The following is a 27,775-nucleotide window of genomic DNA, read 5'->3' as shown; positions in this document are numbered from 1 at the left end:
TCCTCCATCATCTTCCTCTCCAGGTGTCTGAGGTGCTCTTCGCACAGCTTCGGCTCTGCCTCAAGCTTCAGGCGCAACTTCGGAATCTCACCGTCCAGGAGGGTGTTCCGAAGGTGAACAGGTCCTTGCTCAGCTTGGTGGCTTGTTGGGTTTCTTGGGAGCTCTTCATTCCTCTGACGTGCCTTCTTCAGTGCCCTGGACGGCTTGAATTGGTTCACGGGGCCCCCGCCTGAGGGCACGTGGTCAGGGGAGGAGGAGCCAGTCTCCACCTGCCTCCTTGAGCCCCCACCTTCCAGATGATCTCCAAGCAGCTCTAGCACATGCATCCCCTTCAGGAGGATCTGGCTGAGGGTGTGCTGTTGGCTCTGGCCCTCAGCGCTGGCCTGCCGCCGCACTCCTCCTTCAGGAAGCTCTGGCCTGCCTGCCTGCCCTGCCTCGTCCTGCACTCTCTGTCCACAGCTGCCAATCTCCTGAACCAGCGGGTCTGCACTTGCCTGCAGATCACGGCTGTCCTTGAAGCCTTCTGGTGTTTTCCTCACCAGGGCTTCTCCATCTTCCTGGGCTGCTCCACAGATGGGATTTTCAGGAGGCAGCTGGTGAGGGCTCTTCAACAGCCTTTCCCGAACTCCCTTCCGCAGTTGCGTGGTGTTTCCCACTGACCAATACCCGGCATCTTGATTCAGGGCAGCCAGAGCAAGAAGCTGGAACGGGAGAGGACTGGCCTTCGGCTCGGATGATGCGACAGCTCCACGGGCTTGTGCGTCCGGTTCGGTCTTCTCCATGCCTTTTCCAGAGACTTCCTCGTTCTGGGCACACTGCCACTTTCTTCTTCGGAAGCTGAGTGCACTCTTTCCCAGGAACACCACCACTGCAGTGCACACCAGGATCTCCCAGCGAAACCCAGAGACTCGTGGCACATGTGGCCAACGTTCGTCTATCACCAACCCAGCAGCCCACAGCTGCTGCAGGACAGCCCACAGCGGCTCCACAACTGTGTGGGGAGGCATTTGGATGGCCCCCAGCTGGCTCCATAGAGCCTTGTGGCTTGGTCTCCGATCACCAGTGTCTTCTGGGCCACTAGGAAGTGCTTGGAACCCCTACGAGGGTTCCGTCTCCAACGCAAACCAGTGCCTGGCAACAGGAGCTGAAGGGAGGAGGGGTGGGGGAGGTGCACCTGAGTCTCCAAGGCACATCAGTGCCTGCAACCAGAGCTGACAGCAGGTGGGGTAGGGGAGGGGAATCGCTCTATTGTACACCTGAAACAAAGACAACCCTATCGATCAATTTCTCGGAAGTACAATTTCAACATTAAAAAAAATATATTTAAAAAGCAAACTAGGTATCCAAAGGAGAAAACTAACAAATATCCAAACACTGAGAAAGTAACCTTCTAGATGATCAAAGATCAAAGATCAAATCTCAATGCATTGAAGTGAAGGAAAATGAACATACAACATATGAAAATGTGTGGGACACAGCACAATCAATGGACAGCACCATGTAGAGCAATCACTGCCTATGTTAGAAAGGAGGAGGAGCATCTGGGAGGCTCAGTCAGTTAGTCCAACTCTTGATTTTGACTCGGGTCATGATTAAACTCGAGGTTGTGAGACTGAACCTGCATTGTGCTGGTGCTGGGCATGGAGGCTGTTTAATAATCTCTCTCTCTCTCTCTCTCTCTCTCTCTACCCCTTCCCTGTCCCTCTCTCTCTCTCTCTCTCTCTCTCTCTGTCTCAAAACAATAAGCTCTCCACGTCAGAACCTAGAAAAAGATGAGAAAATAAAACTAAAAAGAAAACCAAAGGAATCCTTCCACCCAGTTTCAAGATCTACAGCTATAGTAATCAAAAAGGTGTGGTGTTGGTGAAGGGATAGACAAATGGAACAGTATAAAGATAGATAAGTGGAACAGGATCAAACCCAGAAAGAGACCAACCACCAACATGTCAATGGGATTCTGACAAAGGGGAAAAGCAATTCAATGGAGGAGTGACAGCGTTTTGAAGAAATGGTGCTAGAGCAAGTGGACTTCCAGAGACAAAGAAGAAGAAGGAGGCCCAAGAAGAAGAGGGAGGGGCAGAGAGGAGGAGGAGGTGGAGGTGGAGGACGAGGAGGACGAGGACCACAATCGAAGGCTCATCCTCTGTACAAAACTGAACTCGTGGCGCCTGGGTGACTCAGTCGCTGAGGCAGCCAGCTCTTCATTTCGGCTCTTGTCATGCTCTCAGGGTCCCGGGACAAAATCAGGCTCCAAGCTCACTGGGGAGTCTGCTTAAGGACGCTCTTTTCGCTTCTCCCTCCACCCCACGCCCCACTCATGCGCATGCTCACTCTCTCAAAAAGAAAAAAAAATTTGTTAAATTAACTTAAAATTAATCACCGCCTTCTACGTAAAATGATAAATCTTCTAGGGAAAAAAATGTCCAGAATGGACAGCTAGGTAAAGAATCCTCCGACTGGACATCAAATCATGTTCCGTTCAAGAAGAGTTGATTCATTAGACATGATCCAACAATCAGAATTGGAAGTCTGTAATGTGTGAAACACCTTGTGAAGAAGACCCAAAAGGGAAGCTACAAACTGGGAGAAAATAGGTGCAAACCACATACCTGATAAAGGACTCCTGTCGGAAGGAGAGAACCTCAAAAGTGGACCCCCAAAGAAGCAAGCCATCCAGTCTGAAAAGAACAAAAACAAAAAAAAAATGGGCAAAAGACCGAAACCCTTTACCAAAGAGTATACAGATGGAAATCCCATAAAAAGGTACCATCGGGGCAATTCAAATTCAAACTCCAATGAGCTCTCACTGCACACCTATCAGCATGATGCAAACCAAATGCACCCGAGAGGGAGAGAGAGACCCCACTCCCCAATGCAAGGCAGGATGTGGAACGACTGGATCGCTCCTGCATCGCTGTTGGGAATGGAAGGTGATAGAGCTCCCTCTTGAAAACAGTTCACAGTTCCTTTTCTTTTTCAAGGCCTGGATTTAAATTCCAGGGAACAAGCAGTAGAATATGCTTTTCGGGTGCACAGGATAGTGACCCAACCCTCCACACAGTTTCTCTGAAAACTAGACTTGCAACCACCCTAGGACCCCAGTCATTGCACTCTTGGCATTTCTCTGCGAGAAATCCAAACTTACGTTTGCTCAAAAACCTGTACAGGAACGGATCTGTGTCCTGATGGAAGCAGTGGGGCTGCCAAGGGGGTAGAAGTGACTGCAGTGGTTGGATATTGACACTGGACAGCCTTGTAATAGATGTTCTCATCTTGCTTCTTTGAAGGCCCCTTCCCATTCATGGTGGTCCTGGGGACAAGGAGAAAAGGAATGTCAACGATTTCAAGAAGTTGAAAGGATTTCAAGAAGTTGAAACCAAGCATTAGAACACCATCTCTTCTACATGAATTCATTCTCATATTCACCCCCAGTCTCCCAAAGCAGACAGGAGGGGTCTGGTCCAACAGGGGTTGCGGGCAGTGGCCCTTCCACAGGCCATCTCCCCTCCAGTCTAGAAGTCCAACGACCAGGTCCCAGGCTTTCAACTCATCTCCTTCTCTCAGGGCCTTCTCTAGGGGCCCCAGGGAACTTCTGGGCTCTTTCTCTGCCTTCTAGGAGGCTCTGTGGGGCTGGGTCGAGTGCTCTCAGCCGACTTGGACCACACTGCCAGGTGTCTCCCCCTGCATTTGCCACCCTTCGACACAGGAGGATCAAGTGGGAGGATGTCCTCTCAGAGAGATCCATGGCGATCAGAACAGATATCCTCTCTCTTCCATTGTTTACCCTCATCTCTCAGGCGTTTCTACCATCTCTTGATTTCCCTGGAATTTCAACCCCAGGAGAGGGGGGGTGGGTCAGAAGCCCAACATTTGGCTTCCCACTCCTGTCTTTCTTGAAGGTTTTCCCCGAACCAATGGGCCTAAAACAACATTCATAACCTGATATGGTTTCTGTGGGCCAGCCATCCAGGTGCAACTAGCCAGGTCCCTGTGGCTCAGGATCTCTCACAAGGCTGCAGTCCAGAGGGCCTCTGGATCTTCAGTCATCTGCGGGCTTGTTGGGGGTAAGTCTGCTTTTGAGCTCACTCAGCTGGCTGTGAGCAGCCAGAGGCCCTCCATTGCTGGAAGCAAGAAAGAGTCATTCCTTGCCCCATGGGCCTCTCCAGCATAAAGCTCCCAAGGAGCAGCTGGCTTCCCTGGGAACAGATGAGGGAGGGAGGGACGGAGGGCGGGCAAGCCCAAGAGGATACCAGTCTCTTTGTCAACTCACCTCCGAAGGGACATCCTATCACTTTGGCCACATTCTGTCCTTTACAAGGGAGTCAGTAGTTCTGACTCGAATCAAGAGGTGGAGTATGGAACACAAAACGATGTGTACCCAAGATGGGAATCGTTGGAGACCCTTAAAGGCTGCCCTCCCTACTTGGCTGGGACTTGACCACAGCTAGCCACCACTATAATCTCTGCATCCTTCTATTATTATATATTATGTTAGATTATATTATATGCACTATTATCTTTGCATAGAATCATCACATCCTAGGACGTGAACGAGGGGAACATTTTACCAAGCCCTTCTGGGATCCTTCAGCAGCTTGCCTAGAAGTTCCTTGCCCAAGGGTGCCTGTCAGTTCAGTGTCTGGCTCCTGATTTCGGTTCAGGGCTGATCACGTGATCTGGGAAATCCAGACCAGCGTCTGGTTCAGCACTTGAGTCCGAAGCCTGTCGAGGAATCTCTCTAACTCGGCCCCTGCCCCGCCTGCATGTGTGTGCGTTCCTTTGTGTGTGTGTGTGTGCGCCGTCACCCTTTCTGTCTCTCCGAAGAAGAAGAAGAAGAAGAAGAAGAAGAAGAAGAAGAAGAAGAAGAAGAAGAAGAAGAAGAAGAAGAAGAAGAAGAACAGTAGTAGGCATAGTAGTAGAAGTTATTGGCACAGCAGGTGATCATTAGACAACCCTGGTTTGGAACGGGAGCTCTGAAATTCACTAGCTGTGTGATCTTGGGGCAAGTTGTTTCCCCTGTCTGAACCTCAGTCAGACATGAAACACTGGGTTATTGGGACGATTAAGGGATCGATAAAAGACACTTCAAACCGTCCCTTGCTTGGCATAGAATCCCTTAATCAAATCCATTCTCAGGAGCAGGAGTCTCAGCCATTGGATATTTTTATTTTTATTTGTGTTACGCTGAACACTGAAAAATATTCTCTCACACTCATAGGGCTCCAGGGAATATGGAGCATCAGGCTAAAGGATGGGGTGGATCTCAAGTCAAAGGAGCCATGGGTATGGCTGAAGGGGTAAGCACAGGAGCTTTTGTGCTCTGGTTGTGAGTGTTGGTGGCTGCTGGGCAAGGGAATCAGACCTGCAGGGGACCCGAGAACTTGGAGTCGGGCCAGTGCACCCTTGCTCCCTTCTTGGGCTTCCTGGGTTTCAGGGGAGCCTTTGGCCCTTGAGGGTATTTGGAGGCTGTGCCCGGAACAGCAGGAGCAGGAGCAGGAGGCCCCCCGGAGACAGGCTGGACCTTGGGCCCAGAGTTGGCCAGCTTCTGCCTGAGGCAATGGTTTTGGGCCTGGAGCCTTTGGAACTCCCTCTCTGCCCACAGGACAGCCTTCTGGCTCTCCTCACTCCTCTTCTCCACCAGGAGGCGCTCCCGCTCATGCAAGGAGGCGATTTGCTGCCATTCTCGGTGCAGGTCGGCGGCCATGTTCCTATAGAGGCCCAAGTGCCAGTGGGCAGCATCCGCCTTCCTGCGCACCTTGGCAAGCTCGTTCTTCACTTGCAGGCAGCGTGCCTTCTCCTCCATCATCTTCCTCTCCAGGTGTCTGAGGTGCTCTTCGCACAGCTTCGGCTCTGCCTCAAGCTTCAGGCGCAACTTCGGAATCTCACCGTCCAGGAGGGTGTTCCGAAGGTGAACAGGTCCTTGCTCAGCTTGGTGGCTTGTTGGGTTTCTTGGGAGCTCTTCATTCCTCTGACGTGCCTTCTTCAGTGCCCTGGACGGCTTGAATTGGTTCACGGGGCTCCCGCCTGAGGGCACGTGGTCAGGGGAGGAGGAGCCAGGCTCCACCTGCCTCCTTGAGCCCCCACCTTCCAGATGATCTCCAAGCAGCTCTAGCACATGCATCCCCTTCAGGAGGATCTGGCTGAGGGTGTGCTGTTGGCTCTGGCCCTCAGCGCTGGCCTGCCGCCGCACTCCTCCTTCAGGAAGCTCTGGCCTGCCTGCCTGCCCTGCCTCGTCCTGCACTCTCTGTCCACAGCTGCCAATCTCCTGAACCAGCGGGTCTGCACTTGCCTGCAGATCACGGCTGTCCTTGAAGCCTTCTGGTGTTTTCCTCACCAGGGCTCTCCATCTTCCTGGGCTGCTCCACAGATGGGATTTTCAGGAGGCAGCTGGTGAGGGCTCTTCAACAGCCTTTCCCGAACTCCCTTCCGCAGTTGCGTGGTGTTTCCCACTGACCAATACCCGGCATCTTGATTCAGGGCAGCCAGAGCAAGAAGCTGGAACGGGAGAGGACTGGCCTTCGGCTCGGATGATGCGACAGCTCCACGGGCTTGTGCGTCCGGTTCGGTCTTCTCCATGCCTTTTCCAGAGACTTCCTCGTTCTGGGCACACTGCCACTTTCTTCTTCGGAAGCTGAGTGCACTCTTTCCCAGGAACACCACCACTGCAGTGCACACCAGGATCTCCCAGCGAAACCCAGAGACTCGTGGCACATGTGGCCAACGTTCGTCTATCACCAACCCAGCAGCCCACAGCTGCTCCAGGACAGCCCACAGCGGCTCCAGAACTGTGTGGGGAGGCATTTGGATGGCCCCCAGCTGGCTCCATAGAGCCTTGTGGCTTGGTCTCCGATCACCAGTGTCTTCTGGGCCACTAGGAAGTGCTTGGAACCCCTACGAGGGTTCCGTCTCCAACGCAAACCAGTGCCTGGCAACAGGAGCTGAAGGGAGGAGGGGTGGGGGAGGTGCACCTGAGTCTCCAAGGCACATCAGTGCCTGCAACCGGAGCTGACAGCAGGTGGGGTACGGGAGGGGAATCGCTCTATTGTACACCTGAAACAAAGACAACCCTATCGATCAATTTCTCGGAAGTACAATTTCAACATTAAAAAAAATATATTTAAAAAGCAAACTAGGTATCCAAAGGAGAAAACTAACAAATATCCAAACACTGAGAAAGTAACCTTCTAGATGATCAAAGATCAAAGATCAAATCTCAATGCATTGAAGTGAAGGAAAATGAACATACAACATATGAAAATGTGTGGGACACAGCACAATCAATGGACAGCACCATGTAGAGCAATCACTGCCTATGTTAGAAAGGAGGAGGAGCATCTGGGAGGCTCAGTCAGTTAGTCCAACTCTTGATTTTGACTCGGGTCATGATTAAACTCGAGGTTGTGAGACTGAACCTGCATTGTGCTGGTGCTGGGCATGGAGGCTGTTTAATAATCTTTCTCTCTCTCTCTCTCTCTCTCTACCCCTTCCCTGTCTCTCTCTCTCTCTCTCTCTCTCTCTGTCTCAAAACAATAAGCTCTCCACGTCAGAACCTAGAAAAAGATGAGAAAATAAAACTAAAAAGAAAACCAAAGGAATCCTTCCACCCAGTTTCAAGATCTACAGCTATAGTAATCAAAAAGGTGTGGTGTTGGTGAAGGGATAGACAAATGGAACAGTATAAAGATAGATAAGTGGAACAGGATCAAACCCAGAAAGAGACCAACCACCAACATGTCAATGGGATTCTGACAAAGGGGAAAAGCAATTCAATGGAGGAGTGACAGCGTTTTGAAGAAATGGTGCTAGAGCAAGTGGACTTCCAGAGACAAAGAAGAAGAAGGAGGCCCAAGAAGAAGAGGGAGGGGCAGAGAGGAGGAGGAGGTGGAGGTGGAGGACGAGGAGGACGAGGACCACAATCGAAGGCTCATCCTCTGTACAAAACTGAACTCGTGGCGCCTGGGTGACTCAGTCGCTGAGGCAGCCAGCTCTTCATTTCGGCTCTTGTCATGCTCTCAGGGTCCCGGGACAAAATCAGGCTCCAAGCTCACTGGGGAGTCTGCTTAAGGACGCTCTTTTCGCTTCTCCCTCCACCCCACGCCCCACTCATGCGCATGCTCACTCTCTCAAAAAGAAAAAAAAATTTGTTAAATTAACTCAAAATTAATCACCGCCTTCTACGTAAAATGATAAATCTTCTAGGGAAAAAAATGTCCAGAATGGACAGCTAGGTAAAGAATCCTCCGACTGGACATCAAATCATGTTCCGTTCAAGAAGAGTTGATTCATTAGACATGATCCAACAATCAGAATTGGAAGTCTGTAATGTGTGAAACACCTTGTGAAGAAGACCCAAAAGGGAAGCTACAAACTGGGAGAAAATAGGTGCAAACCACATACCTGATAAAGGACTCCTGTCGGAAGGAGAGAACCTCAAAAGTGGACCCCCAAAGAAGCAAGCCATCCAGTCTGAAAAGAACAAAAACAAAAAAAATGGGCAAAAGACCGAAACCCTTTACCAAAGAGTATACAGATGGAAATCCCATAAAAAGGTACCATCGGGGCAATTCAAATTCAAACTCCAATGAGCTCTCACTGCACACCTATCAGCATGATGCAAACCAAATGCACCCGAGAGGGAGAGAGAGACCCCACTCCCCAATGCAAGGCAGGATGTGGAACGACTGGATCGCTCCTGCATCGCTGTTGGGAATGGAAGGTGATAGAGCTCCCTCTTGAAAACAGTTCACAGTTCCTTTTCTTTTTCAAGGCCTGGATTTAAATTCCAGGGAACAAGCAGTAGAATATGCTTTTCGGGTGCACAGGATAGTGACCCAACCCTCCACACAGTTTCTCTGAAACCACCCTAGGACCCCAGTCATGGCACTCTTGGCATTTCTCTGCGAGAAATCCAAACTTCCGTTTGCTCAAAAACCTGTACAGGAACGGATCTGTGTCCTGATGGAAGCAGTGGGGCTGCCAAGGGGGTAGAAGTGACTGCAGTGGTTGGATATTGACACTGGACAGCCTTGTAAGAGATGTTCTCATCTTGCTTCTTTGAAGGCCCCTTCCCATTCATGGTGGTCCTGGGGACAAGGAGAAAAGGAATGTCAACGATTTCAAGAAGTTGAAAGGATTTCAAGAAGTTGAAACCAAGCATTAGAACACCATCTCTTCTACATGAATTCATTCTCATATTCACCCCCAGTCTCCCAAAGCAGACAGGAGGGGTCTGGTCCAACAGGGGTTGCGGGCAGTGGCCCTTCCACAGGCCATCTCCCCTCCAGTCTAGAAGTCCAACGACCAGGTCCCAGGCTTTCAACTCATCTCCTTCTCTCGGGGCCTTCTCTAGGGGCCCCAGGGAACTTCTGGGCTCTTTCTCTGCCTTCTAGGAGGCTCTGTGGGGCTGGGTCGAGTGCTCTCAGCCGACTTGGACCACACTGCCAGGTGTCTCCCCCTGCATTTGCCACCCTTCGACACAGGAGGATCAAGTGGGAGGATGTCCTCTCAGAGAGATCCATGGCGATCAGAACAGATATCCTCTCTCTTCCATTGTTTACCCTCATCTCTCAGGCGTTTCTACCATCTCTTGATTTCCCTGGAATTTCAACCCCAGGAGAGGGGGGGTGGGTCAGAAGCCCAACATTTGGCTTCCCACTCCTGTCTTTCTTGAAGGTTTTCCCCGAACCAATGGGCCTAAAACAACATTCATAACCTGATATGGTTTCTGTGGGCCAGCCATCCAGGTGCAACTAGCCAGGTCCCTGTGGCTCAGGATCTCTCACAAGGCTGCAGTCCAGAGGGCCTCTGGATCTTCAGTCATCTGCGGGCTTGTTGGGGGTAAGTCTGCTTTTGAGCTCACTCAGCTGGCTGTGAGCAGCCAGAGGCCCTCCATTGCTGGAAGCAAGAAAGAGTCATTCCTTGCCCCATGGGCCTCTCCAGCATAAAGCTCCCAAGGAGCAGCTGGCTTCCCTGGGAACAGATGAGGGAGGGAGGGACGGAGGGCGGGCAAGCCCAAGAGGAGACCAGTCTCTTTGTCAACTCACCTCCGAAGGGACATCCTATCACTTTGGCCACATTCTGTCCTTTACAAGGGAGTCAGTAGTTCTGACTCGAATCAAGAGGTGGAGTATGGAACACAAAACGATGTGTACCCAAGATGGGAATCGTTGGAGACCCTTAAAGGCTGCCCTCCCTACTTGGCTGGGACTTGACCACAGCTAGCCACCACTATAATCTCTGCATCCTTCTATTATTATATATTATGTTAGATTATATTATATGCACTATTATCTTTGCATAGAATCATCACATCCTAGGACGTGAACGAGGGGAACATTTTACCAAGCCCTTCTGGGATCCTTCAGCAGCTTGCCTAGAAGTTCCTTGCCCAAGGGTGCCTGTCAGTTCAGTGTCTGGCTCCTGATTTCGGTTCAGGGCTGATCACGTGATCTGGGAAATCCAGACCAGCGTCTGGTTCAGCACTTGAGTCCGAAGCCTGTCGAGGAATCTCTCTAACTCGGCCCCTGCCCCGCCTGCATGTGTGTGCGTTCCTTTGTGTGTGTGTGTGTGCGCCGTCACCCTTTCTGTCTCTCCGAAGAAGAAGAAGAAGAAGAAGAAGAAGAAGAAGAAGAAGAAGAAGAAGAAGAAGAAGAAGAAGAAGAAGAAGAAGAAGAAGAACAGTAGTAGGCATAGTAGTAGAAGTTATTGGCACAGCAGGTGATCATTAGACAACCCTGGTTTGGAACGGGAGCTCTGAAATTCACTAGCTGTGTGATCTTGGGGCAAGTTGTTTCCCCTGTCTGAACCTCAGTCAGACATGAAACACTGGGTTATTGGGACGATTAAGGGATCGATAAAAGACACTTCAAACCGTCCCTTGCTTGGCATAGAATCCCTTAATCAAATCCATTCTCAGTAGCAGGAGTCTCAGCCATTGGATATTTTTATTTTTATTTGTGTTACGCTGAACACTGAAAAATATTCTCTCACACTCATAGGGCTCCAGGGAATATGGAGCATCAGGCTAAAGGATGGGGTGGATCTCAAGTCAAAGGAGCCATGGGTATGGCTGAAGGGGTAAGCACAGGAGCTTTTGTGCTCTGGTTGTGAGTGTTGGTGGCTGCTGGGCAAGGGAATCAGACCTGCAGGGGACCCGAGAACTTGGAGTCGGGCCAGTGCACCCTTGCTCCCTTCTTGGGCTTCCTGGGTTTCAGGGGAGCCTTTGGCCCTTGAGGGTATTTGGAGGCTGTGCCCGGAACAGCAGGAGCAGGAGCAGGAGGCCCCCCGGAGACAGGCTGGACCTTGGGCCCAGAGTTGGCCAGCTTCTGCCTGAGGCAATGGTTTTGGGCCTGGAGCCTTTGGAACTCCCTCTCTGCCCACAGGACAGCCTTCTGGCTCTCCTCACTCCTCTTCTCCACCAGGAGGCGCTCCCGCTCATGCAAGGAGGCGATTTGCTGCCATTCTCGGTGCAGGTCGGCGGCCATGTTCCTATAGAGGCCCAAGTGCCAGTGGGCAGCATCCGCCTTCCTGCGCACCTTGGCAAGCTCGTTCTTCACTTGCAGGCAGCGTGCCTTCTCCTCCATCATCTTCCTCTCCAGGTGTCTGAGGTGCTCTTCGCACAGCTTCGGCTCTGCCTCAAGCTTCAGGCGCAACTTCGGAATCTCACCGTCCAGGAGGGTGTTCCGAAGGTGAACAGGTCCTTGCTCAGCTTGGTGGCTTGTTGGGTTTCTTGGGAGCTCTTCATTCCTCTGACGTGCCTTCTTCAGTGCCCTGGACGGCTTGAATTGGTTCACGGGGCTCCCGCCTGAGGGCACGTGGTCAGGGGAGGAGGAGCCAGGCTCCACCTGCCTCCTTGAGCCCCCACCTTCCAGATGATCTCCAAGCAGCTCTAGCACATGCATCCCCTTCAGGAGGATCTGGCTGAGGGTGTGCTGTTGGCTCTGGCCCTCAGCGCTGGCCTGCCGCCGCACTCCTCCTTCAGGAAGCTCTGGCCTGCCTGCCTGCCCTGCCTCGTCCTGCACTCTCTGTCCACAGCTGCCAATCTCCTGAACCAGCGGGTCTGCACTTGCCTGCAGATCACGGCTGTCCTTGAAGCCTTCTGGTGTTTTCCTCACCAGGGCTCTCCATCTTCCTGGGCTGCTCCACAGATGGGATTTTCAGGAGGCAGCTGGTGAGGGCTCTTCAACAGCCTTTCCTGAACTCCCTTCCGCAGTTGCGTGGTGTTTCCCACTGACCAATACCCGGCATCTTGATTCAGGGCAGCCAGAGCAAGAAGCTGGAACGGGAGAGGACTGGCCTTCGGCTCGGATGATGCGACAGCTCCACGGGCTTGTGCGTCCGGTTCGGTCTTCTCCATGCCTTTTCCAGAGACTTCCTCGTTCTGGGCACACTGCCACTTTCTTCTTCGGAAGCTGAGTGCACTCTTTCCCAGGAACACCACCACTGCAGTGCACACCAGGATCTCCCAGCGAAACCCAGAGACTCGTGGCACATGTGGCCAACGTTCGTCTATCACCAACCCAGCAGCCCACAGCTGCTCCAGGACAGCCCACAGCGGCTCCAGAACTGTGTGGGGAGGCATTTGGATGGCCCCCAGCTGGCTCCATAGAGCCTTGTGGCTTGGTCTCCGATCACCAGTGTCTTCTGGGCCACTAGGAAGTGCTTGGAACCCCTACGAGGGTTCCGTCTCCAACGCAAACCAGTGCCTGGCAACAGGAGCTGAAGGGAGGAGGGGTGGGGGAGGTGCACCTGAGTCTCCAAGGCACATCAGTGCCTGCAACCGGAGCTGACAGCAGGTGGGGTAGGGGAGGGGAATCGCTCTATTGTACACCTGAAACAAAGACAACCCTATCGATCAATTTCTCGGAAGTACAATTTCAACATTAAAAAAAATATATTTAAAAAGCAAACTAGGTATCCAAAGGAGAAAACTAACAAATATCCAAACACTGAGAAAGTAACCTTCTAGATGATCAAAGATCAAAGATCAAATCTCAATGCATTGAAGTGAAGGAAAATGAACATACAACATATGAAAATGTGTGGGACACAGCACAATCAATGGACAGCACCATGTAGAGCAATCACTGCCTATGTTAGAAAGGAGGAGGAGCATCTGGGAGGCTCAGTCAGTTAGTCCAACTCTTGATTTTGACTCGGGTCATGATTAAACTCGAGGTTGTGAGACTGAACCTGCATTGTGCTGGTGCTGGGCATGGAGGCTGTTTAATAATCTTTCTCTCTCTCTCTCTCTCTCTCTACCCCTTCCCTGTCTCTCTCTCTCTCTCTCTCTCTCTCTGTCTCAAAACAATAAGCTCTCCACGTCAGAACCTAGAAAAAGATGAGAAAATAAAACTAAAAAGAAAACCAAAGGAATCCTTCCACCCAGTTTCAAGATCTACAGCTATAGTAATCAAAAAGGTGTGGTGTTGGTGAAGGGATAGACAAATGGAACAGTATAAAGATAGATAAGTGGAACAGGATCAAACCCAGAAAGAGACCAACCACCAACATGTCAATGGGATTCTGACAAAGGGGAAAAGCAATTCAATGGAGGAGTGACAGCGTTTTGAAGAAATGGTGCTAGAGCAAGTGGACTTCCAGAGACAAAGAAGAAGAAGGAGGCCCAAGAAGAAGAGGGAGGGGCAGAGAGGAGGAGGAGGTGGAGGTGGAGGACGAGGAGGACGAGGACCACAATCGAAGGCTCATCCTCTGTACAAAACTGAACTCGTGGCGCCTGGGTGACTCAGTCGCTGAGGCAGCCAGCTCTTCATTTCGGCTCTTGTCATGCTCTCAGGGTCCCGGGACAAAATCAGGCTCCAAGCTCACTGGGGAGTCTGCTTAAGGACGCTCTTTTCGCTTCTCCCTCCACCCCACGCCCCACTCATGCGCATGCTCACTCTCTCAAAAAGAAAAAAAAATTTGTTAAATTAACTCAAAATTAATCACCGCCTTCTACGTAAAATGATAAATCTTCTAGGGAAAAAAATGTCCAGAATGGACAGCTAGGTAAAGAATCCTCCGACTGGACATCAAATCATGTTCCGTTCAAGAAGAGTTGATTCATTAGACATGATCCAACAATCAGAATTGGAAGTCTGTAATGTGTGAAACACCTTGTGAAGAAGACCCAAAAGGGAAGCTACAAACTGGGAGAAAATAGGTGCAAACCACATACCTGATAAAGGACTCCTGTCGGAAGGAGAGAACCTCAAAAGTTGACCCCCAAAGAAGCAAGCCATCCAGTCTGAAAAGAACAAAAACAAAAAAAATGGGCAAAAGACCGAAACACTTTACCAAAGAGTAGACAGATGGAAATCCCATAAAAAGGTACCATCGGGGCAATTCAAATTCAAACTCCAATGAGCTCTCACTGCACACCTATCAGCATGATGCAAACCAAATGCACCCGAGAGGGAGAGAGAGACCCCACTCCCCAATGCAAGGCAGGATGTGGAACGACTGGATCGCTCCTGCATCGCTGTTGGGAATGGAAGGTGATAGAGCTCCCTCTTGAAAACAGTTCACAGTTCCTTTTCTTTTTCAAGGCCTGGATTTAAATTCCAGGGAACAAGCAGTAGAATATGCTTTTCGGGTGCACAGGATAGTGACCCAACCCTCCACACAGTTTCTCTGAAAACTAGACTTGCAACCACCCTAGGACCCCAGTCATTGCACTCTTGGCATTTCTCTGCGAGAAATCCAAACTTACGTTTGCTCAAAAACCTGTACAGGAACGGATCTGTGTCCTGATGGAAGCAGTGGGGCTGCCAAGGGGGTAGAAGTGACTGCAGTGGTTGGATATTGACACTGGACAGCCTTGTAAGAGATGTTCTCATCTTGCTTCTTTGAAGGCCCCTTCCCATTCATGGTGGTCCTGGGGACAAGGAGAAAAGGAATGTCAACGATTTCAAGAAGTTGAAAGGATTTCAAGAAGTTGAAACCAAGCATTAGAACACCATCTCTTCTACATGAATTCATTCTCATATTCACCCCCAGTCTCCCAAAGCAGACAGGAGGGGTCTGGTCCAACAGGGGTTGCGGGCAGTGGCCCTTCCACAGGCCATCTCCCCTCCAGTCTAGAAGTCCAACGACCAGGTCCCAGGCTTTCAACTCATCTCCTTCTCTCGGGGCCTTCTCTAGGGGCCCCAGGGAACTTCTGGGCTCTTTCTCTGCCTTCTAGGAGGCTCTGTGGGGCTGGGTCGAGTGCTCTCAGCCGACTTGGACCACACTGCCAGGTGTCTCCCCCTGCATTTGCCACCCTTCGACACAGGAGGATCAAGTGGGAGGATGTCCTCTCAGAGAGATCCATGGCGATCAGAACAGATATCCTCTCTCTTCCATTGTTTACCCTCATCTCTCAGGCGTTTCTACCATCTCTTGATTTCCCTGGAATTTCAACCCCAGGAGAGGGGGGGTGGGTCAGAAGCCAAACATTTGGCTTCCCACTCCTGTCTTTCTTGAAGGTTTTCCCCGAACCAATGGGCCTAAAACAACATTCATAACCTGATATGGTTTCTGTGGGCCAGCCATCCAGGTGCAACTAGCCAGGTCCCTGTGGCTCAGGATCTCTCACAAGGCTGCAGTCCAGAGGGCCTCTGGATCTTCAGTCATCTGCGGGCTTGTTGGGGGTAAGTCTGCTTTTGAGCTCACTCAGCTGGCTGTGAGCAGCCAGAGGCCCTCCATTGCTGGAAGCAAGAAATAGTCATTCCTTGCCCCATGGGCCTCTCCAGCATAAAGCTCCCAAGGAGCAGCTGGCTTCCCTGGGAACAGATGAGGGAGGGAGGGACGGAGGGCGGGCAAGCCCAAGAGGAGACCAGTCTCTTTGTCAACTCACCTCCGAAGGGACATCCTATCACTTTGGCCACATTCTGTCCTTTACAAGGGAGTCAGTAGTTCTGACTCGAATCAAGAGGTGGAGTATGGAACACAAAACGATGTGTACCCAAGATGGGAATCGTTGGAGACCCTTAAAGGCTGCCCTCCCTACTTGGCTGGGACTTGACCACAGCTAGCCACCACTATAATCTCTGCATCCTTCTATTATTATATATTATGTTAGATTATATTATATGCACTATTATCTTTGCATAGAATCATCACATCCTAGGACGTGAACGAGGGGAACATTTTACCAAGCCCTTCTGGGATCCTTCAGCAGCTTGCCTAGAAGTTCCTTGCCCAAGGGTGCCTGTCAGTTCAGTGTCTGGCTCCTGATTTCGGTTCAGGGCTGATCACGTGATCTGGGAAATCCAGACCAGCGTCTGGTTCAGCACTTGAGTCCGAAGCCTGTCGAGGAATCTCTCTAACTCGGCCCCTGCCCCGCCTGCATGTGTGTGCGTTCCTTTGTGTGTGTGTGTGTGCGCCGTCACCCTTTCTGTCTCTCCGAAGAAGAAGAAGAAGAAGAAGAAGAAGAAGAAGAAGAAGAAGAAGAAGAAGAAGAAGAACAGTAGTAGGCATAGTAGTAGAAGTTATTGGCACAGCAGGTGATCATTAGACAACCCTGGTTTGGAACGGGAGCTCTGAAATTCACTAGCTGTGTGATCTTGGGGCAAGTTGTTTCCCCTGTCTGAACCTCAGTCAGACATGACACACTGGGTTATTGGGACGATTAAGGGATCGATAAAAGACACTTCAAACCGTCCCTTGCTTGGCATAGAATCCCTTTATCAAATCCATTCTCAGTAGCAGGAGTCTCAGCCATTGGATATTTTTATTTTTATTTGTGTTACGCTGAACACTGAAAAATATTCTCTCACACTCATAGGGCTCCAGGGAATATGGAGCATCAGGCTAAAGGATGGGGTGGATCTCAAGTCAAAGGAGCCATGGGTATGGCTGAAGGGGTAAGCACAGGAGCTTTTGTGCTCTGGTTGTGAGTGTTGGTGGCTGCTGGGCAAGGGAATCAGACCTGCAGGGGACCTGAGAACTTGGAGTCTGGCCAGTGCACCCTTGCTCCCTTCTTGGGCTTCCTGGGTTTCAGGGGAGCCTTTGGCCCCTGAGGGTATTTGGAGGCTGTGCCCGGAACAGCAGGAGCAGGAGCAGGAGGCCCCCCGGAGACAGGCTGGACCTTGGGCCCAGAGTTGGCCAGCTTCTGCCTGAGGCAATGGTTTTGGGCCTGGAGCCTTTGGAACTCCCTCTCTGCCCACAGGACAGCCTTCTGGCTCTCCTCACTCCTCTTCTCCACCAGGAGGCGCTCCCGCTCATGCAAGGAGGCGATTTGCTGCCATTCTCGGTGCAGGTCGGCGGCCATGTTCCTATAGAGGCCCAAGTGCCAGTGGGCAGCATCCGCCTTCCTGCGCACCTTGGCAAGCTCGTTCTTCACTTGCAGGCAGCGTGCCTTCTCCTCCATCATCTTCCTCTCCAGGTGTCTGAGGTGCTCTTCGCACAGCTTCGGCTCTGCCTCAAGCTTCAGGCGCAACTTCGGAATCTCACCGTCCAGGAGGGTGTTCCGAAGGTGAACAGGTCCTTGCTCAGCTTGGTGGCTTGTTGGGTTTCTTGGGAGCTCTTCATTCCTCTGACGTGCCTTCTTCAGTGCCCTGGACGGCTTGAATTGGTTCACGGGGCTCCCGCCTGAGGGCACGTGGTCAGGGGAGGAGGAGCCAGGCTCCACCTGCCTCCTTGAGCCCCCACCTTCCAGATGATCTCCAAGCAGCTCTAGCACATGCATCCCCTTCAGGAGGATCTGGCTGAGGGTGTGCTGTTGGCTCTGGCCCTCAGCGCTGGCCTGCCGCCGCACTCCTCCTTCAGGAAGCTCTGGCCTGCCTGCCTGCCCTGCCTCGTCCTGCACTCTCTGTCCACAGCTGCCAATCTCCTGAACCAGCGGGTCTGCACTTGCCTGCAGATCACGGCTGTCCTTGAAGCCTTCTGGTGTTTTCCTCACCAGGGCTTCTCCATCTTCCTGGGCTGCTCCACAGATGGGATTTTCAGGAGGCAGCTGGTGAGGGCTCTTCAACAGCCTTTCCCGAACTCCCTTCCGCAGTTGCGTGGTGTTTCCCACTGACCAATACCCGGCATCTTGATTCAGGGCAGCCAGAGCAAGAAGCTGGAACGGGAGAGGACTGGCCTTCGGCTCGGATGATGCGACAGCTCCACAGGCTTGTGCGTCCGGTTCGGTCTTCTCCATGCCTTTTCCAGAGACTTCCTCGTTCTGGGCACACTGCCTCTTTCTTCTTCGGAAGCTGAGTGCACTCTTTCCCAGGAACACCACCACTGCAGTGCACACCAGGATCTCCCAGCGAAACCCAGAGACTCGTGGCACATGTGGCCAACGTTCGTCTATCACCAACCCAGCAGCCCACAGCTGCTCCAGGACAGCCCACAGCGGCTCCAGAACTGTGTGGGGAGGCATTTGGATGGCCCCCAGCTGGCTCCATAGAGCCTTGTGGCTTGGTCTCCGATCACCAGTGTCTTCTGGGCCACTAGGAAGTGCTTGGAACCCCTACGAGGGTTCCGTCTCCAACGCAAACCAGTGCCTGGCAACAGGAGCTGAAGGGAGGAGGGGTGGGGGAGGTGCACCTGAGTCTCCAAGGCACATCAGTGCCTGCAACCGGAGCTGACAGCAGGTGGGGTAGGGGAGGGGAATCGCTCTATTGTACACCTGAAACAAAGACAACCCTATCGATCAATTTCTCGGAAGTACAATTTCAACATTAAAAAAAATATATTTAAAAAGCAAACTAGGTATCCAAAGGAGAAAACTAACAAATATCCAAACACTGAGAAAGTAACCTTCTAGATGATCAAAGATCAAAGATCAAATCTCAATGCATTGAAGTGAAGGAAAATGAACATACAACATATGAAAATGTGTGGGACACAGCACAATCAATGGACAGCACCATGTAGAGCAATCACTGCCTATGTTAGAAAGGAGGAGGAGCATCTGGGAGGCTCAGTCAGTTAGTCCAACTCTTGATTTTGACTCGGGTCATGATTAAACTCGAGGTTGTGAGACTGAACCTGCATTGTGCTGGTGCTGGGCATGGAGGCTGTTTAATAATCTCTCTCTCTCTCTCTCTCTCTCTCTCTACCCCTTCCCTGTCTCTCTCTCTCTCTCTCTCTCTCTCTCTCTCTCTCTCTGTCTCAAAACAATAAGCTCTCCACGTCAGAACCTAGAAAAAGATGAGAAAATAAAACTAAAAAGAAAACCAAAGGAATCCTTCCACCCAGTTTCAAGATCTACAGATATAGTAATCAAAAAGGTGTGGTGTTGGTGAAGGGATAGACAAATGGAACAGTATAAAGATAGATAAGTGGAACAGGATCAAACCCAGAAAGAGACCAACCACCAACATGTCAATGGGATTCTGACAAAGGGGAAAAGCAATTCAATGGAGGAGTGACAGCGTTTTGAAGAAATGGTGCTAGAGCAAGTGGACTTCCAGAGACAAAGAAGAAGAAGGAGGCCCAAGAAGAAGAGGGAGGGGCAGAGAGGAGGAGGAGGTGGAGGTGGAGGACGAGGAGGACGAGGACCACAATCGAAGGCTCATCCTCTGTACAAAACTGAACTCGTGGCGCCTGGGTGACTCAGTCGCTGAGGCAGCCAGCTCTTCATTTCGGCTCTTGTCATGCTCTCAGGGTCCCGGGACAAAATCAGGCTCCAAGCTCACTGGGGAGTCTGCTTAAGGACGCTCTTTTCGCTTCTCCCTCCACCCCACGCCCCACTCATGCGCATGCTCACTCTCTCAAAAAGAAAAAAAAAATTTGTTAAATTAACTCAAAATTAATCACCGCCTTCTACGTAAAATGATAAATCTTCTAGGGAAAAAAATGTCCAGAATGGACAGCTAGGTAAAGAATCCTCCGACTGGACATCAAATCATGTTCCGTTCAAGAAGAGTTGATTCATTAGACATGATCCAACAATCCGAATTGGAAGTCTGTAATGTGTGAAACACCTTGTGAAGAAGACCCAAAAGGGAAGCTACAAACTGGGAGAAAATAGGTGCAAACCACATACCTGATAAAGGACTCCTGTCGGAAGGAGAGAACCTCAAAAGTGGACCCCCAAAGAAGCAAGCCATCCAGTCTGAAAAGAACAAAAACAAAAAAAAATGGGCAAAAGACCGAAACCCTTTACCAAAGAGTATACAGATGGAAATCCCATAAAAAGGTACCATCGGGGCAATTCAAATTCAAACTCCAATGAGCTCTCACTGCACACCTATCAGCATGATGCAAACCAAATGCACCCGAGAGGGAGAGAGAGACCCCACTCCCCAATGCAAGGCAGGATGTGGAACGACTGGATCGCTCCTGCATCGCTGTTGGGAATGGAAGGTGATAGAGCTCCCTCTTGAAAACAGTTCACAGTTCCTTTTCTTTTTCAAGGCCTGGATTTAAATTCCAGGGAACAAGCAGTAGAATATGCTTTTCGGGTGCACAGGATAGTGACCCAACCCTCCACACAGTTTCTCTGAAAACTAGACTTGCAACCACCCTAGGACCCCAGTCATTGCACTCTTGGCATTTCTCTGCGAGAAATCCAAACTTACGTTTGCTCAAAAACCTGTACAGGAACGGATCTGTGTCCTGATGGAAGCAGTGGGGCTGCCAAGGGGGTAGAAGTGACTGCAGTGGTTGGATATTGACACTGGACAGCCTTGTAAGAGATGTTCTCATCTTGCTTCTTTGAAGGCCCCTTCCCATTCATGGTGGTCCTGGGGACAAGGAGAAAAGGAATGTCAACGATTTCAAGAAGTTGAAAGGATTTCAAGAAGTTGAAACCAAGCATTAGAACACCATCTCTTCTACATGAATTCATTCTCATATTCACCCCCAGTCTCCCAAAGCAGACAGGAGGGGTCTGGTCCAACAGGGGTTGCGGGCAGTGGCCCTTCCACAGGCCATCTCCCCTCCAGTCTAGAAGTCCAACGACCAGGTCCCAGGCTTTCAACTCATCTCCTTCTCTCGGGGCCTTCTCTAGGGGCCCCAGGGAACTTCTGGGCTCTTTCTCTGCCTTCTAGGAGGCTCTGTGGGGCTGGGTCGAGTGCTCTCAGCCGACTTGGACCACACTGCCAGGTGTCTCCCCCTGCATTTGCCACCCTTCGACACAGGAGGATCAAGTGGGAGGATGTCCTCTCAGAGAGATCCATGGCGATCAGAACAGATATCCTCTCTCTTCCATTGTTTACCCTCATCTCTCAGGCGTTTCTACCATCTCTTGATTTCCCTGGAATTTCAACCCCAGGAGAGGGGGGGTGGGTCAGAAGCCAAACATTTGGCTTCCCACTCCTGTCTTTCTTGAAGGTTTTCCCCGAACCAATGGGCCTAAAACAACATTCATAACCTGATATGGTTTCTGTGGGCCAGCCATCCAGGTGCAACTAGCCAGGTCCCTGTGGCTCAGGATCTCTCACAAGGCTGCAGTCCAGAGGGCCTCTGGATCTTCAGTCATCTGCGGGCTTGTTGGGGGTAAGTCTGCTTTTGAGCTCACTCAGCTGGCTGTGAGCAGCCAGAGGCCCTCCATTGCTGGAAGCAAGAAATAGTCATTCCTTGCCCCATGGGCCTCTCCAGCATAAAGCTCCCAAGGAGCAGCTGGCTTCCCTGGGAACAGATGAGGGAGGGAGGGACGGAGGGCGGGCAAGCCCAAGAGGAGACCAGTCTCTTTGTCAACTCACCTCCGAAGGGACATCCTATCACTTTGGCCACATTCTGTCCTTTACAAGGGAGTCAGTAGTTCTGACTCGAATCAAGAGGTGGAGTATGGAACACAAAACGATGTGTACCCAAGATGGGAATCGTTGGAGACCCTTAAAGGCTGCCCTCCCTACTTGGCTGGGACTTGACCTCAGCTAGCCACCACTATAATCTCTGCATCCTTCTATTATTATATATTATGTTAGATTATATTATATGCACTATTATCTTTGCATAGAATCATCACATCCTAGGACGTGAACGAGGGGAACATTTTACCAAGCCCTTCTGGGATCCTTCAGCAGCTTGCCTAGAAGTTCCTTGCCCAAGGGTGCCTGTCAGTTCAGTGTCTGGCTCCTGATTTCGGTTCAGGGCTGATCACGTGATCTGGGAAATCCAGACCAGCGTCTGGTTCAGCACTTGAGTCCGAAGCCTGTCGAGGAATCTCTCTAACTCGGCCCCTCCCCCGCCTGCATGTGTGTGCGTTCCTTTGTGTGTGTGTGTGTGCGCCGTCACCCTTTCTGTCTCTCCGAAGAAGAAGAAGAAGAAGAAGAAGAAGAAGAAGAAGAAGAACAGTAGTAGGCATAGTAGTAGAAGTTATTGGCACAGCAGGTGATCATTAGACAACCCTGGTTTGGAACGGGAGCTCTGAAATTCACTAGCTGTGTGATCTTGGGGCAAGTTGTTTCCCCTGTCTGAACCTCAGTCAGACATGACACACTGGGTTATTGGGACGATTAAGGGATCGATAAAAGACACTTCAAACCGTCCCTTGCTTGGCATAGAATCCCTTAATCAAATCCATTCTCAGGAGCAGGAGTCTCAGCCATTGGATATTTTTATTTTTATTTGTGTTACGCTGAACACTGAAAAATATTCTCTCACACTCATAGGGCTCCAGGGAATATGGAGCATCAGGCTAAAGGATGGGGTGGATCTCAAGTCAAAGGAGCCATGGGTATGGCTGAAGGGGTAAGCACAGGAGCTTTTGTGCTCTGGTTGTGAGTGTTGGTGGCTGCTGGGCAAGGGAATCAGACCTGCAGGGGACCCGAGAACTTGGAGTCGGGCCAGTGCACCCTTGCTCCCTTCTTGGGCTTCCTGGGTTTCAGGGGAGCCTTTGGCCCTTGAGGGTATTTGGAGGCTGTGCCCGGAACAGCAGGAGCAGGAGCAGGAGGCCCCCCGGAGACAGGCTGGACCTTGGGCCCAGAGTTGGCCAGCTTCTGCCTGAGGCAATGGTTTTGGGCCTGGAGCCTTTGGAACTCCCTCTCTGCCCACAGGACAGCCTTCTGGCTCTCCTCACTCCTCTTCTCCACCAGGAGGCGCTCCCGCTCACGCAAGGAGGCGATTTGCTGCCATTCTCGGTGCAGGTCGGCGGCCATGTTCCTATAGAGGCCCAAGTGCCAGTGGGCAGCATCCGCCTTCCTGCGCACCTTGGCAAGCTCGTTCTTCACTTGCAGGCAGCGTGCCTTCTCCTCCATCATCTTCCTCTCCAGGTGTCTGAGGTGCTCTTCGCACAGCTTCGGCTCTGCCTCAAGCTTCAGGCGCAACTTCGGAATCTCACCGTCCAGGAGGGTGTTCCGAAGGTGAACAGGTCCTTGCTCAGCTTGGTGGCTTGTTGGGTTTCTTGGGAGCTCTTCATTCCTCTGACGTGCCTTCTTCAGTGCCCTGGATGGCTTGAATTGGTTCACGGGGCTCCCGCCTGAGGGCACGTGGTCAGGGGAGGAGGAGCCAGTCTCCACCTGCCTCCTTGAGCCCCCACCTTCCAGATGATCTCCAAGCAGCTCTAGCACATGCATCCCCTTCAGGAGGATCTGGCTGAGGGTGTGCTGTTGGCTCTGGCCCTCAGCGCTGGCCTGCCGCCGCACTCCTCCTTCAGGAAGCTCTGGCCTGCCTGCCTGCCCTGCCTCGTCCTGCACTCTCTGTCCACAGCTGTCAATCTCCTGAACCAGCGGGTCTGCACTTGCCTGCAGATCAGGGCTGTCCTTGAAGCCTTCTGGTGTTTTCCTCACCAGGGCTTCTCCATCTTCCTGGGCTGCTCCACAGATGGGATTTTCAGGAGGCAGCTGGTGAGGGCTCTTCAACAGCCTTTCCCGAACTCCCTTCCGCAGTTGCGTGGTGTTTCCCACTGACCAATACCCGGCATCTTGATTCAGGGCAGCCAGAGCAAGAAGCTGGAACGGGAGAGGACTGGCCTTCGGCTCGGATGATGCGACAGCTCCACGGGCTTGTGCGTCCGGTTCGGTCTTCTCCATGCCTTTTCCAGAGACTTCCTCGTTCTGGGCACACTGCCCCTTTCTTCTTCGGAAGCTGAGTGCACTCTTTCCCAGGAACACCACCACTGCAGTGCACACCAGGATCTCCCAGCGAAACCCAGAGACTCGTGGCACATGTGGCCAACGTTCGTCTATCACCAACCCAGCAGCCCACAGCTGCTCCAGGACAGCCCACAGCGGCTCCACAACTGTGTGGGGAGGCATTTGGATGGCCCCCAGCTGGCTCCATAGAGCCTTGTGGCTTGGTCTCCGATCACCAGTGTCTTCTGGGCCACTAGGAAGTGCTTGGAACCCCTACGAGGGTTCCGTCTCCAACGCAAACCAGTGCCTGGCAACAGGAGCTGAAGGGAGGAGGGGTGGGGGAGGTGCACCTGAGTCTCCAAGGCACATCAGTGCCTGCAACCGGAGCTGACAGCAGGTGGGGTAGGGGAGGGGAATCGCTCTATTGTACACCTGAAACAAAGACAACCCTATCGATCAATTTCTCGGAAGTACAATTTCAACATTAAAAAAAATATATTTAAAAAGCAAACTAGGTATCCAAAGGAGAAAACTAACAAATATCCAAACACTGAGAAAGTAACCTTCTAGATGATCAAAGATCAAAGATCAAATCTCAATGCATTGAAGTGAAGGAAAATGAACATACAACATATGAAAATGTGTGGGACACAGCACAATCAATGGACAGCACCATGTAGAGCAATCACTGCCTATGTTAGAAAGGAGGAGGAGCATCTGGGAGGCTCAGTCAGTTAGTCCAACTCTTGATTTTGACTCGGGTCATGATTAAACTCGAGGTTGTGAGACTGAACCTGCATTGTGCTGGTGCTGGGCATGGAGGCTGTTTAATAATCTCTGTCTCTCTCTCTCTCTCTCTCTCTACCCCTTCCCTGTCTCTCTCTCTCTCTCTCTCTCTCTCTCTCTCTGTCTCAAAACAATAAGCTCTCCACGTCAGAACCTAGAAAAAGATGAGAAAATAAAACTAAAAAGAAAACCAAAGGAATCCTTCCACCCAGTTTCAAGATCTACAGCTATAGTAATCAAAAATATGTGGTGTTGGTGAAGGGATAGACAAATGGAACAGTATAAAGATAGATAAGTGGAACAGGATCAAACCCAGAAAGAGACCAACCACCAACATGTCAATGGGATTCTGACAAAGGGGAAAAGCAATTCAATGGAGGAGTGACAGCGTTTTGAAGAAATGGTGCTAGAGCAAGTGGACTTCCAGAGACAAAGAAGAAGAAGGAGGCCCAAGAAGAAGAGGGAGGGGCATAGAGGAGGAGGAGGTGGAGGTGGAGGACGAGGAGGACGAGGACCACAATCGAAGGCTCATCCTCTGTACAAAACTGAACTCGTGGCGCCTGGGTGACTCAGTCGCTGAGGCAGCCAGCTCTTCATTTCGGCTCTTGTCATGCTCTCAGGGTCCCGGGACAAAATCAGGCTCCAAGCTCACTGGGGAGTCTGCTTAAGGACGCTCTTTTCGCTTCTCCCTCCACCCCACGCCCCACTCATGCGCATGCTCACTCTCTCAAAAAGAAAAAAAATTTTGTTAAATTAACTCAAAATTAATCACCGCCTTCTACGTAAAATGATAAATCTTCTAGGGAAAAAAATGTCCAGAATGGACAGCTAGGTAAAGAATCCTCCGACTGGACATCAAATCATGTTCCGTTCAAGAAGAGTTGATTCATTAGACATGATCCAACAATCCGAATTGGAAGTCTGTAATGTGTGAAACACCTTGTGAAGAAGACCCAAAAGGGAAGCTACAAACTGGGAGAAAATAGGTGCAAACCACATACCTGATAAAGGACTCCTGTCGGAAGGAGAGAACCTCAAAAGTGGACCCCCAAAGAAGCAAGCCATCCAGTCTGAAAAGAACAAAAACAAAAAAAAATGGGCAAAAGACCGAAACCCTTTACCAAAGAGTATACAGATGGAAATCCCATAAAAAGGTACCATCGGGGCAATTCAAATTCAAACTCCAATGAGCTCTCACTGCACACCTATCAGCATGATGCAAACCAAATGCACCCGAGAGGGAGAGAGAGACCCCACTCCCCAATGCAAGGCAGGATGTGGAACGACTGGATCGCTCCTGCATCGCTGTTGGGAATGGAAGGTGATAGAGCTCCCTCTTGAAAACAGTTCACAGTTCCTTTTCTTTTTCAAGGCCTGGATTTAAATTCCAGGGAACAAGCAGTAGAATATGCTTTTCGGGTGCACAGGATAGTGACCCAACCCTCCACACAGTTTCTCTGAAAACTAGACTTGCAACCACCCTAGGACCCCAGTCATTGCACTCTTGGCATTTCTCTGCGAGAAATCCAAACTTACGTTTGCTCAAAAACCTGTACAGGAACGGATCTGTGTCCTGATGGAAGCAGTGGGGCTGCCAAGGGGGTAGAAGTGACTGCAGTGGTTGGATATTGACACTGGACAGCCTTGTAAGAGATGTTCTCATCTTGCTTCTTTGAAGGCCCCTTCCCATTCATGGTGGTCCTGGGGACAAGGAGAAAAGGAATGTCAACGATTTCAAGAAGTTGAAAGGATTTCAAGAAGTTGAAACCAAGCATTAGAACACCATCTCTTCTACATGAATTCATTCTCATATTCACCCCCAGTCTCCCAAAGCAGACAGGAGGGGTCTGGTCCAACAGGGGTTGCGGGCAGTGGCCCTTCCACAGGCCATCTCCCCTCCAGTCTAGAAGTCCAACGACCAGGTCCCAGGCTTTCAACTCATCTCCTTCTCTCGGGGCCTTCTCTAGGGGCCCCAGGGAACTTCTGGGCTCTTTCTCTGCCTTCTAGGAGGCTCTGTGGGGCTGGGTCGAGTGCTCTCAGCCGACTTGGACCACACTGCCAGGTGTCTCCCCCTGCATTTGCCACCCTTCGACACAGGAGGATCAAGTGGGAGGATGTCCTCTCAGAGAGATCCATGGCGATCAGAACAGATATCCTCTCTCTTCCATTGTTTACCCTCATCTCTCAGGCGTTTCTACCATCTCTTGATTTCCCTGGAATTTCAACCCCAGGAGAGGGGGGGTGGGTCAGAAGCCAAACATTTGGCTTCCCACTCCTGTCTTTCTTGAAGGTTTTCCCCGAACCAATGGGCCTAAAACAACATTCATAACCTGATATGGTTTCTGTGGGCCAGCCATCCAGGTGCAACTAGCCAGGTCCCTGTGGCTCAGGATCTCTCACAAGGCTGCAGTCCAGAGGGCCTCTGGATCTTCAGTCATCTGCGGGCTTGTTGGGGGTAAGTCTGCTTTTGAGCTCACTCAGCTGGCTGTGAGCAGCCAGAGGCCCTCCATTGCTGGAAGCAAGAAAGAGTCATTCCTTGCCCCATGGGCCTCTCCAGCATAAAGCTCCCAAGGAGCAGCTGGCTTCCCTGGGAACAGATGAGGGAGGGAGGGACGGAGGGCGGGCAAGCCCAAGAGGAGACCAGTCTCTTTGTCAACTCACCTCCGAAGGGACATCCTATCACTTTGGCCACATTCTGTCCTTTACAAGGGAGTCAGTAGTTCTGACTCGAATCAAGAGGTGGAGTATGGAACACAAAACGATGTGTACCCAAGATGGGAATCGTTGGAGACCCTTAAAGGCTGCCCTCCCTACTTGGCTGGGACTTGACCTCAGCTAGCCACCACTATAATCTCTGCATCCTTCTATTATTATATATTATGTTAGATTATATTATATGCACTATTATCTTTGCATAGAATCATCACATCCTAGGACGTGAACGAGGGGAACATTTTACCAAGCCCTTCTGGGATCCTTCAGCAGCTTGCCTAGAAGTTCCTTGCCCAAGGGTGCCTGTCAGTTCAGTGTCTGGCTCCTGATTTCGGTTCAGGGCT

The sequence above is a fragment of the Meles meles genome, chromosome 1 (assembly GCF_922984935.1).
Source record: "Meles meles chromosome 1, mMelMel3.1 paternal haplotype, whole genome shotgun sequence".
NCBI classification, from domain to species: domain Eukaryota; kingdom Metazoa; phylum Chordata; class Mammalia; order Carnivora; family Mustelidae; genus Meles; species Meles meles.
Note: the sequence above shows the minus strand (reverse complement) of the source record.